At 37.3% G+C, this 10,703-nt stretch overlaps 1 non-coding gene across 1 annotated transcript; it reads left to right on the top strand.

Annotated features, from left to right (window-relative positions):
* Nucleotides 1–454: 454 nt before the first annotated feature.
* Nucleotides 455–526, top strand: TRNAE-CUC. Its single transcript has one exon. It is a non-coding gene; the product is annotated as a tRNA-Glu (tRNA).
* The last annotated feature ends 10,177 nt before the right edge of the window (nucleotides 527–10,703 follow it).

Raw genomic sequence — 10,703 nt, 5'->3', positions numbered from 1 at the left:
CTGCTTCATTTGGAATCACAGTATCTAGAGAATATCCAAAGTGACCATTAGATCATCAGAAGACATGTTTAAAGCTTCAACTTTATTTTTAAAATCAAAAGTATCTTTAATAAATGTTTCCCCTGTTATTCAAGAAATATGGTAGCTTTATTGGTTGAAATGTTAGATATAATTTTAAGTTATAATTATTTTGAATTGTATGACAGCATATACCATCAAGTCAATGGTGTGTCAATGGCAGCAGCCATGGCTCTCAGTTATGCCAATTTATTCATGCAAGGTTGGGAAAGGGTTAATATTCTAAACAGTAAATACAATGAGAATATTGTATTTTTTACACATTTTATTGATGATGTTTTTCTCTTATGGAGAGTAGATGTCAATAGTCTCAATGAATTTATTATTTATTTAAATAGTATTAAATAGTATTAAATAGTATTAATCCCTGGTGGAATCCCTGGTGGTCTAGTGGTTAGGATTTGGCACTCTCACCGCCATGGCCTGGGTTCGATTCCCAGTCAGGGAACTTCCAAGGAAGTAAATAGTGTGGGAAGAAATATCCTGGGAAATGTTATGGCTATGCTTGTATAGGCCCTAGGGCCGATAGCCTTGTACCAATCTATGAACCTATAATGCCGATTTACAGTTTACTGCTGAGGTTAATACATATAAGTATTAAAAGATGAAAATATGTTATTTACTAACATTTAGAAAAAAAGAAGTTCATAACTCCTATTTACATTACAGCAGTTGTTGTTGTTGTGTCTTTCAGCTTTTCCCGGTTAGGGGTCGCCACAGCGGAACTCCGGTCCGCTAATGATTGGGAGTAGATTTTTATGTGCTGAGTTGCCGGCCCTGACGCACAACCTTCAACTAAGGTACTCCCATTCACACATGTCTCCAGACAGAAGACACTCTAGCTGAGAATCGAACAGGACAACGTCTTATGCATCTGAAAAGGATGAAAGATAATATTGTAGGTAGTCAGTTGATGCATGTGAATAGGCTAACTGAAAAGGATAGTGATTTTCAGGTCAAAAGTAAGGCTCTTTGTGATAAGTTTTATTCAAGAGGGTATCCTGTTGAAGTAGTAACTGCTTCATTAGAAAGAATTGAAAAATTAAGGCCCAGTAAGAAAAGGTTGGAAAAACCTAAAAGAAATTCCAGTGAATATAGAGTTTCATTGCAAGTTAGCAATAGCGTGGACAGTACCACTATCAAGAATATTATTTGGAGCAATTGGAATATTTTGCAAAGTTCAAATGAAATAAAAGACAAGTTAGATGAACAACCTAGTTTTATAAACAAGAGAGGGAAGAGTTTTAAAAATTATTTTCAAGGTAAACTTAACAAGCCCAAGGAAACTAATGTAAAGTTTGGGATGTACAAATGTTTCAATTGCAGGTTGTGTAATTATTTATTAACTGATAGTTTGGAAGTTGATATTAATGTTTTTATTTATAAATTTAGGAATTATTTCACCTGTAAAAGTAAATTTGTTGTTTATCTAATAATGTGCCAGCCATGCCCCTCATTTTATGTAGGACGCACCAGCAGGGAGCTTTATAAACAAATATATGAGCATAAGTACGTTGTGGAGATAGGCGATACAAAAAATGCTGTTGCCAAGCATTACCTTAATAAGAAATGTGTGGTGAATTTTAAGGTTTTGGAAGATGTACCTAACTATGAAAAAATATTTGATGCTGAAGATGAGTTCAGCTGGTGTGAATATAGGTGGCAAGTCAGGCTGAAATGCCTGCTTTCCACCAGGATTGAACAATAGAGATGATTTTGTTGCCTACTTAAAGCAAAAAGGCTTAAAGCATTGAAGGGGTTAATTTGTGTGAATACTATGTAATATGTGATTGGTGCACTAACTATTTAAATATGTTGGCTTGTTTTTATAACATTATTCAGTCTGAAGAAGTCACAGTTGATGATGAAAGCACTCACTGTTTAATTTGTTATCGATTAAACGTCTGTTTGGGAATCCATTACATTCTTTTTATTTTATCATTTAATTATGTGCTTGGTGAGTTGTTACTATATATTTGTGTTTATATTTTAGCTTCCTAGAATACATTTGTCAAGGTACTAGGAGTGTGTCTGATTTTTATAAAACAGTGTCTACTAGTTGTTTTTTATTGGTTATTTCATTATTGCATTGTTATATGCATTTCTCCATAGCAACTTTCTGGAGGACTTTCTACCTTTCTAAGCAGCCCACATTCTGGTGGTCAGAGAACTATAGAAGAATTCATTCCATTTTCTGTTCATGACGACCGAAATGTTAATAACATAGACCTACATTTGGATAGTGTTGATAAGTCATTGGTAGACCATAATGAGAGACGTTGAGGTCTTTTCCCTTCCTTGTTACCAAATATTCAAATGTATGTCGACACAGAAACTAAAACCAGGATTGATAAACTACAACTATCCAAGGCGAACATTTATGATTGATAAACTACAAATATCCAAGGCGAACATTCCTGATTGATAAACTACAACTATCCAAGGCGAACATTGCCTAAATGTGATCACTTTGGAAACATTCGATGGTCAGAATATTACTCCATAGGGTATCAATTCCTTCAAAATACCTACATCCTTTTTTGTTGATGGTAACTCACAGGAAGATGATTTTAAAAGACACTGAGTAGCAGAAGCGCATGACTACACCCACACATAGATACAAATCCAAGTAGAAATGTACAGCATTAAATGTCTAAAACTGGTGGCCAAATCCGAAGATCAGATAACAGAGCTGAAATGGGTACTCTCAGCCACAGAAGTGAATAATGTATTAGAAAACATAAACACTGTTTTTCGTCTTATATATTGTTGTTATAACACAAATAATTCTTTTCTTCTCAAGAAAACAGAATGAAACTAAAATACTGAACTTTAAGAAAAAAAAGCTTTTTCCAGTTCAAGCCCAATTCTGACAATAGGAATAAACAAGTAATCTATTGTATGTGTATTAAGGCACTGGGAACATGAAACTTTCATATATAAGTGGATGAAACAGCTGAACATCCAGTATTATGGAAATGCTGTCATAGACGGATAATATGTGTCCCACACACACTGCGATCATCGAATAATGCAGATCTTGGGAATGATAATACTAACCGAAGTCGAAGAAACCAGAATTTTAATTTGCCACAATAGCAGGTGACAAGAAACCAAATGAATAGCAGATCAGCTTTAAAGAACAATAATTTAAGAACAGGAAAATGTGCAGAAGGAGTTCAGTACTGCAAGTTACACCTCGGTGCAAACAAGGAGCTTTTAACTTACTCCTCGGACTGTGTCTTTGAAGAGGGCAATAAACCTTCATTCCTAGTCCTGTCTTCAGTCTTTCTGCTTTGAATTTCTCTGATGCTATATACATACATATACATATATATACTTTGTAAACAAGAGCTCTCCAGGCCATACTTCCTAATATTGCTCACTTGCATTATATAGAAACAGATTGCCATTTATCATAAAGTTGCTTTTCTTTAGTAATACTGAGAATAAGGTTAATACTCCTGAAAATCATCAGAAAGATACTCTCTTTTTTGAATGTGATGAATCATGAATTGTTTGGATGAATTCTTTTCTTGTAATTTGTTACAAATTGATAATAATCGGTGTTGGTTAAGTACAATACAAATTATATCTACAGTACCTACCCAAAACACTTTTATTTCTTCTTTAGTAGCCACTTTTCAGCTTTATTGGGCTGTGACATTGAAGGTGCCCATTTTTGCAATGCTGAAGTTAAGTAATTGAACTAACCTTGAGTGATCCATCATCTCCATGTAACATTTTGCTTGGGCATTTCTACTAATCCTATGTCAAATATCAGAGATATGGTGTGACATATATATTTTTAGTCTGTTCACAGGTTTTCCCATTATAGAATGATTCATATTTTGTGGATTGAGCTCATTGCACAAAATGTGAAGTATTCTATGTTGGGGAAAAAACATGAATACTGAATGGATCGTTCAGTTGTTGAACTTCATCCTCATAAAAACAAGCACCCTCATTTTATTATCTTTATTCACGCCAATTTAATTTTGCACAGATTCTTCATATAGTTACATGCCACTGAACTAGAAGTAACTATACATTTTCTGTAAAAAAAAAAATGGAAACATTTTTGTTTGCTTTTATAATAACATTGTAAATGAGTCATTTTCCTTAACAATAAGATGGAGTGAATAACAGCCTAGCCAATCCATGACTCATATTCTAATTAGGGACTTGGCCTCTCCTCCAATCAGCTGGCCTGACTATTACCCAATCCATGACTTGTATTCTAATTATGGACTTAGCCTTCCCTCCAGTCAGGGGGCTGGACTATAAGCCAGTCTGTGACTCATATTTCAGTTAGGGACTTGGTGACACCTATAATCAGGAATCACAGGTTTACCCATAATTATACAGACTGCTCTGCTCCACCCCCCCCCGATTAGTATTATTTAAGTAACTTGAGTTCTAATGTTTTTTTGTATAAGATGAAGTATGATAAACAAAAAGCACATATTACCTTGAATAAACCAGACAATTTAAAGCTCAAAGAAGGATTATTTCACGTTTTTATTACTTGAGTTTGATAACATGTACATTCCATTCTGGTTGGCTGTCCATCCACAAAGTACCTACAAGAATGAAAAAGCAAATTACTTTGAAAAATAGTTTTTTCCTTTCCTTTTTCTTAAATACCAAAAGGGTGTGAGTAAATTAAGTATTGACTGTGGTTTATTAAGCAGTAAGCTCACAATTGTTCTTTTAAAATTGTGCTTTTATTAACAGATTTCAAATCAGGCAGGCTTTTCCAAAAGGTACAAAATAAAAGAATAAACATTATGGCAGGTAAACAAAAGAGTAAATCCAACTTCACTGTTGTCAGTATTTTCAGATTAGGAGCCATTCAAGCAATGATGCTTATTAGGTGCAAAAGGAAGAACTTTTAAAACTGACCATCACAAGTGCACCTCTAAGCAAACAATGTCCTTAATAAAAGTTTTATTAGTTGTAACAAGCAAATCACTCAAAGTTTCTTATTACCACGGTTTTCACTAGCTATAAATATAAAGTTTTTTATCAGCACCTTTGGTTGGACAGTTAAAACATTCAGATACAAGGCCTTCCACTGGCAGTTCCTATTCTCTGTACTAGATCTCTGGCATCAGTTTATCTCACCTTGACCAAACATACTTCATAATTCTCTGGATTCTTTCCTCATCAATGACTGTCATACTAAACAATCCGTGATCTTAATAAGGCATAGGTAGACAGCTGATATGAAGTAACCTGTGCTGAAGATGTTTCAGTTTAAAGAGGTCACTTCCTATTTACTTGCCTCACACACTTTTTCTATATATAAAAGCCTTCTAATTCACCACATATCTACAAACTACTATCTTCCTAGCACTGGCTGCATTCTGAGTCCCTACCTATACCCACATTTGCTTCTATTGGACCATTTTTCTAGCTGAACTACCATACTGTGTTACAGTTGATCCCCCAAACTTGAGCCCAGTAGCTTCAAGTCCACTGGAGGGTCTGTGAGCCCTTGACAGGTAATAGAACTTGTAGCTAGTACCCACCTGTATAGCTGGTATATCCATCGTTCTGCTGATGAAGCCACTGAATGGGAAGGGGGTCTCCCTATCAGCATTTAGTAGTGTCAGTTTCCTGAAGCCCAATTAATAGCTAGACATTCTCTTTCTATGTCTCTCTATTATCTGTCTCAGCTTTATTTTCTTATTGACTTAATAGCAGATATTATGATCATCTTCATTATTTAGCTCTTGAGTTAGCACTGCCACCATTTCTAGATAAACCTATTCAAACCTCTCTTACCTGTCCTAAGTATGAAATGCTGGAGCAGGAGACCTCTCCATCTCTAACTAAACCTATCCTAACCTCTCCTACCTGTCATAATTATGTCCAGGAACAAGGGGCCACCCCATGTCTAGATAAGCCTATCCAAACCTCTCCTACCTGTGCTAATTATGAAGTGCAGGAACAGGGGACCTCCCCATCTCTAGATAAACCTATCCTAACCTCTCTTATTTGTCATAATTATGTCCAGGATCAAGGGACCACCCCATTTCTAGATAAACCTATCCAAACCTCTCCTACCTGTGCTAATTATGAAGTGTAGGAACAGGGGACTTCCCCATCTCTAGATAAACCTATCCTAACCTCTCTTACCTGTCATAATTATGTCTAGGAACAAGGGACCTCCCCATCTCTGGATAAACCTATCCAAATCTCTCCTACCTGTGCTAATTATGAAGTCCAGGGACAAGGGACCTCCCCATCACTGGATAAACATATCCAAATCTCTCCTGCCTGTGCTAATTATAAAGTGCAGGAACAGGGGACCTCCCCATCTCTGGATAAACCTATCCAAATCTCTCCTACCTGTGCTAATTATGAAGTCCAGGAACAAGGAAACAACCCATCTCTAGATAAACATTTTCAAACCTCTCCTACCTGTGCTAATTATGAAGTCCAGGAACAAGGGACCTCCCCATCTCTGGATAAACCTATCCAAATCTCTCCTACCTGTGCTAATTATGAAGTGCAGGAACAGGGGACCTCCCCATCTCTGGATAAACCTATCCACACCTCTCCTACCTGTGCTAATTATGAAGTGCAGGAACAGGGGACCTCCCCATCTCTAGATAAACCTATCCAAACTCATCTTCCGAGGGATCATTGTTGTTTTCCTCAGTTATACTAACCACACTAACCATCTGCTGTTGTACATCTCTAAGTCAGTTTGTGTGTCTGTCTAATGACATAGTAGGTTGCCACAGCCTTGTTTCTACATTGGGGATTATATGAGCATCCTTAGCATTACCTTCTTCCTATTGTTTCGAAAGGTCTTTAAAAAAAGAGCAGTCTTTCCTGATTATTATGTCATGCAGAACATAAGGAGCCATAGCTACCAGATGCAGGACCTTTCCAAACTAGGTCTGTTCCTCTCTATGATTAATCAAGCGGTGTTTCTTTTTCACATGGATACAAATAACCTCAATGGACATTAGCAAGCATCTCTTTTTCTTGCACATCTACTGTAATTTTACTAAGGTAATCATACTTCCAAAGTCTAACAGCCCATCTACCTTTATGGAACATTTCATCATGTTTGCTGTGATGCTGCAACAGAATGTGGTTATCACCAGCCTGATCATAACCCAGTCATACTCCTTTGCCTCTTCATCACCTCCCAACTCTTTAATTGCCTGTGCAGGAGTTTATACTTCAATATCCTCATTACAATATTCACAATGTGCCCTCACTTGTCACACATAAAGTACACACATTTCCTTAAACAAATTTTCATAGCACAATATACTTTCAACTGAAGTTACACAGCTTTTAATATTTTGCGGGTCTGCTTGACAGACCCATCTCTTAATTGCCAGCAAGTTCTTTTAAACATCTCCTTAACATGTCTCAAGCATTGTTTCCTTGCTGTTAAGACTCTCTGGGCCTAGCCAAAATTTACAATATGTTTTAATTCCAACAGTTGTGTTTTTACTGGTTTACTCCTAGAGAAGATCATTCTGGCTTACATTTCAGAAATGACCCCTTCATCTCACTAAGAAGGTTTTACTTTATTAAAATCACTGCAGTTCAAACTAGGTATGTCTATGCAAGCACAGAGGCACTGTCCCATGAGATGACCTACCAACATTTCTGAGTCCAACTGAATTAGTCCCCGCCCTCCTGCTGGTTGTCCTCACAAATGTTACTAGCTTGGTTTTGAGGGTGTCTTCACTGCAGAGCACTTTACTTGGGGGAGTTAACTTTGGCCAACCTATCAGCTTGGCTACTGTTACTAGTCCACTGGTAGCAGCAGCTCTTATCTCTAAGGACTGTTCCACAGTGATCATCATGCAGTCTTCCTTCTGTAAGAACTGTTCCACAGTGGACATCCTGCAGTCTTCCTTCTGTAAGAACTGCTGTATAGTGGCCATATACAGTCTTCCTTCTGTAAGAACTGTTCCACATTGGTCATCCTGCAATTTTCCTTCTGTAAGGACTGCTCCATAGTTGTTATCCTGCAGTCTTCCTTCTGTAAAGACTGCTCCATAGTGGTCAACCTGCAGACTTCCTGCTGTAAGAACTGCTCCATAGTGGTCATCATGCAGTCTTCCTTCTGAAAGGACTGTTCTGTAGTGGTCATCCTGCAGAATTCCTTCTGAAAGAACTGCTCCATAGTGGTCATCCTGCAGTCTTCCTTCTGTAAGGACTGTTCCATAGTGGTCATCCTGCAGTCTTCCTTCTGTAAGAACTGTTCCATAGTGGTCACCCTGCAGTCTTCCTTCTGTAAGAACTGCTCCATAGTGGTCGTCATGTAGTCTTCCTTCTGTAAGAACTGTTCCGTAATGGTCATCTGCAGTCTTCCTTCTGAAAGAGCTGTTCCGTAGTGGCCATCATGCAGTCTTTCTTCTGTAAGAATTGTTCCACAGTGGTCATCCTGCAGTCTTCCTTCTGTAAGAACTGTTCCGTAGTGGTCATCCTGTAGTTTTCCTTCTGTAAGAACTGCTCCACAGTGACCATCATGCAGTCTTCCTTCTGTAAGGACTGTTCTGTAGTGGTCATCCTGCAGTCTTGCTTCTGTAAGGACTGTTCCATAGTGGTCATCCTGCAGTCTTCCTTCTGTAAAGACTGCTCCATAGTGGTCATCCTGCAGTCTTCCTTTTGTAAGAACTGCTCCATAGTGGTCATCCTGCAGTCTTCCTTCTGTAAGGACTGTTCCACAGTGGTCATCATGCAGTCTTCTTTCTGTAAGGACTGCTCCATAGTGGCCATCATGCAGTCTTCCTTCTGTAAGAACTGTTCCACAGTGGTCATCAGACAGTCTTCCTTTCCTCCTTAGACACTGGTTCATACGCTGGTTCTAGCAACTCCCAGTGGACACTCATAACATAAGAAATGGAAAAACATTCTTAATGTTTTCCTCAGGGAATTTGAGAAATGCAGGTGACGTCAGAACTTCAGTTGTGTTTTTTTTCTTTTTGAAGCTACTCACAGCATCCAGTGTCTGAGGTATCTTAAGAGACATATTAGCATTCTTTTAAAAATATTACTTTTGTTAACAGATCATAAATCAGACTGACTTTGTCAAAGGAAATAAGTAAAAAATAAAAAAAACATGATAGGGAGCTGAAACAATAATTGCAACTTCAGTGCTATGAATACTTTCAGTTCAGCAGTTGTGTCAGCTAGGCCCAAAAGGAAAAAAACTGACAGTCACACATGCACTCAAGCAAGCAATATTCAAAAGAAAAAGCCTTTATCAACAAAACCAAATAAATGGTTCAAAAAGTCTTTTATGACTGTGACTGACAGTGGTTGTAAAATAGGATTTACTGACATGTCCCCTTGAACTAGCCAAAACATTCAGTTTCAGGACTTCCACTGGCAATTCCTGTTTTATAGGTTCATAGGTTATTGGCCCTAGGGCCTATACAAGCCTAGCCAAAAAGGTACCCTGGCTTTCGCCACCCAAGAAAATTATTTTCCTGTGCCCCTGTCAAGCAGAACCACAGAAGTGATCCCCAGGGTGAATTTCCTATTACCCATCCGATCATCAAATCTTGGAACTGACTGCTTCAGCCCCAGTTTATCTCTTCTTGTCCAAACATACTATAGATTCCTCCAGATCCTTTCCTGAACAATGATGGTCGTACGTAGGAAGCCCCAGCCTGAAAAAAAAGTAAATATATAAGTAACTAAGAAAGTATTTATTTATTTATTTATTTATGTGATTTCTTTACTGGGAAAGTCCATCTGGGAACTGAAATGCCCATTTGCAACAGTGACTAAGGAGAAGAACACCAACACAAGTACAGAGATGCATTTTTGACAATTAAAAACAGTCAAAAACATTATTTGCAAAGTATTTCAAAGCAAACAGTCACAAAACATTTAAAACATATCAAATTAAGGAAAAACAAGTTTTCAAGATAATGTGACTAAAATCAAAAATGCTATATTAATACACTTGTGTAGTATCTATAGCAGACAAAGTTAGGATTACAAACTTTATACTGAATGTATTGTACAGTTGCATAGTTTATCAGTTTTCAGGTGATATTTTAGGGCAGACTCAAATTGCTGCTAAAAGCATGATATGGTTTGGAAGTTTGTTCGATGCCTTAGAGAGTCACTGTAATAATTATTTGATGTATTAGCAACAGTGCGGTTTGGGAAGCTGCAGGTGAATTTGCTAATTTTGCTTAAGGTGCTTTTCTAGTTTGTGTGAAGGAGTTCAGATCTTTGGATTTGTGAATATTGTTGAGGCATATATAGGGAAGAAGAAGAAGAAAGGAGGAGGCAGCTAGTTATTTTTTATTATGATCACTCAGCAGGTGCTTCGAGCTATAAAGCTCGCCTAGTTTGCAGTGTGAGTTTTTGATTGCAGTATCAATGTGCAGATCAGATTTTAACTACTTGTTATGTATGATAACTTCTAGTAATTTTGGGTTGATGATGTTTTCCATTTTTGTGTTGTTTGAGATAATATTAAGGTGAGTGTTGTTCTGATTTATGTTTTTGAGAAGGAATAGAATAATTCTGGTTTTGTTAGGGTTGAAGAGCAACTGAGATTTATTTAGCTAGTTTTCTATAGAGGTGATATTTTCCTGTGTGATGGTTTCTAAGGTGAGAAGATT

Source organism: Protopterus annectens, chromosome 15.part0, assembly GCF_019279795.1.
Source record: "Protopterus annectens isolate FY-2018-M chromosome 15.part0, PAN1.0, whole genome shotgun sequence".
In the NCBI taxonomy this organism is placed as follows: Eukaryota; Metazoa; Chordata; order Ceratodontiformes; family Protopteridae; genus Protopterus; species Protopterus annectens.
The sequence above is the reverse complement of the archived record's forward strand: the minus strand, read 5'-3'. Positions and strand labels throughout refer to the sequence as shown.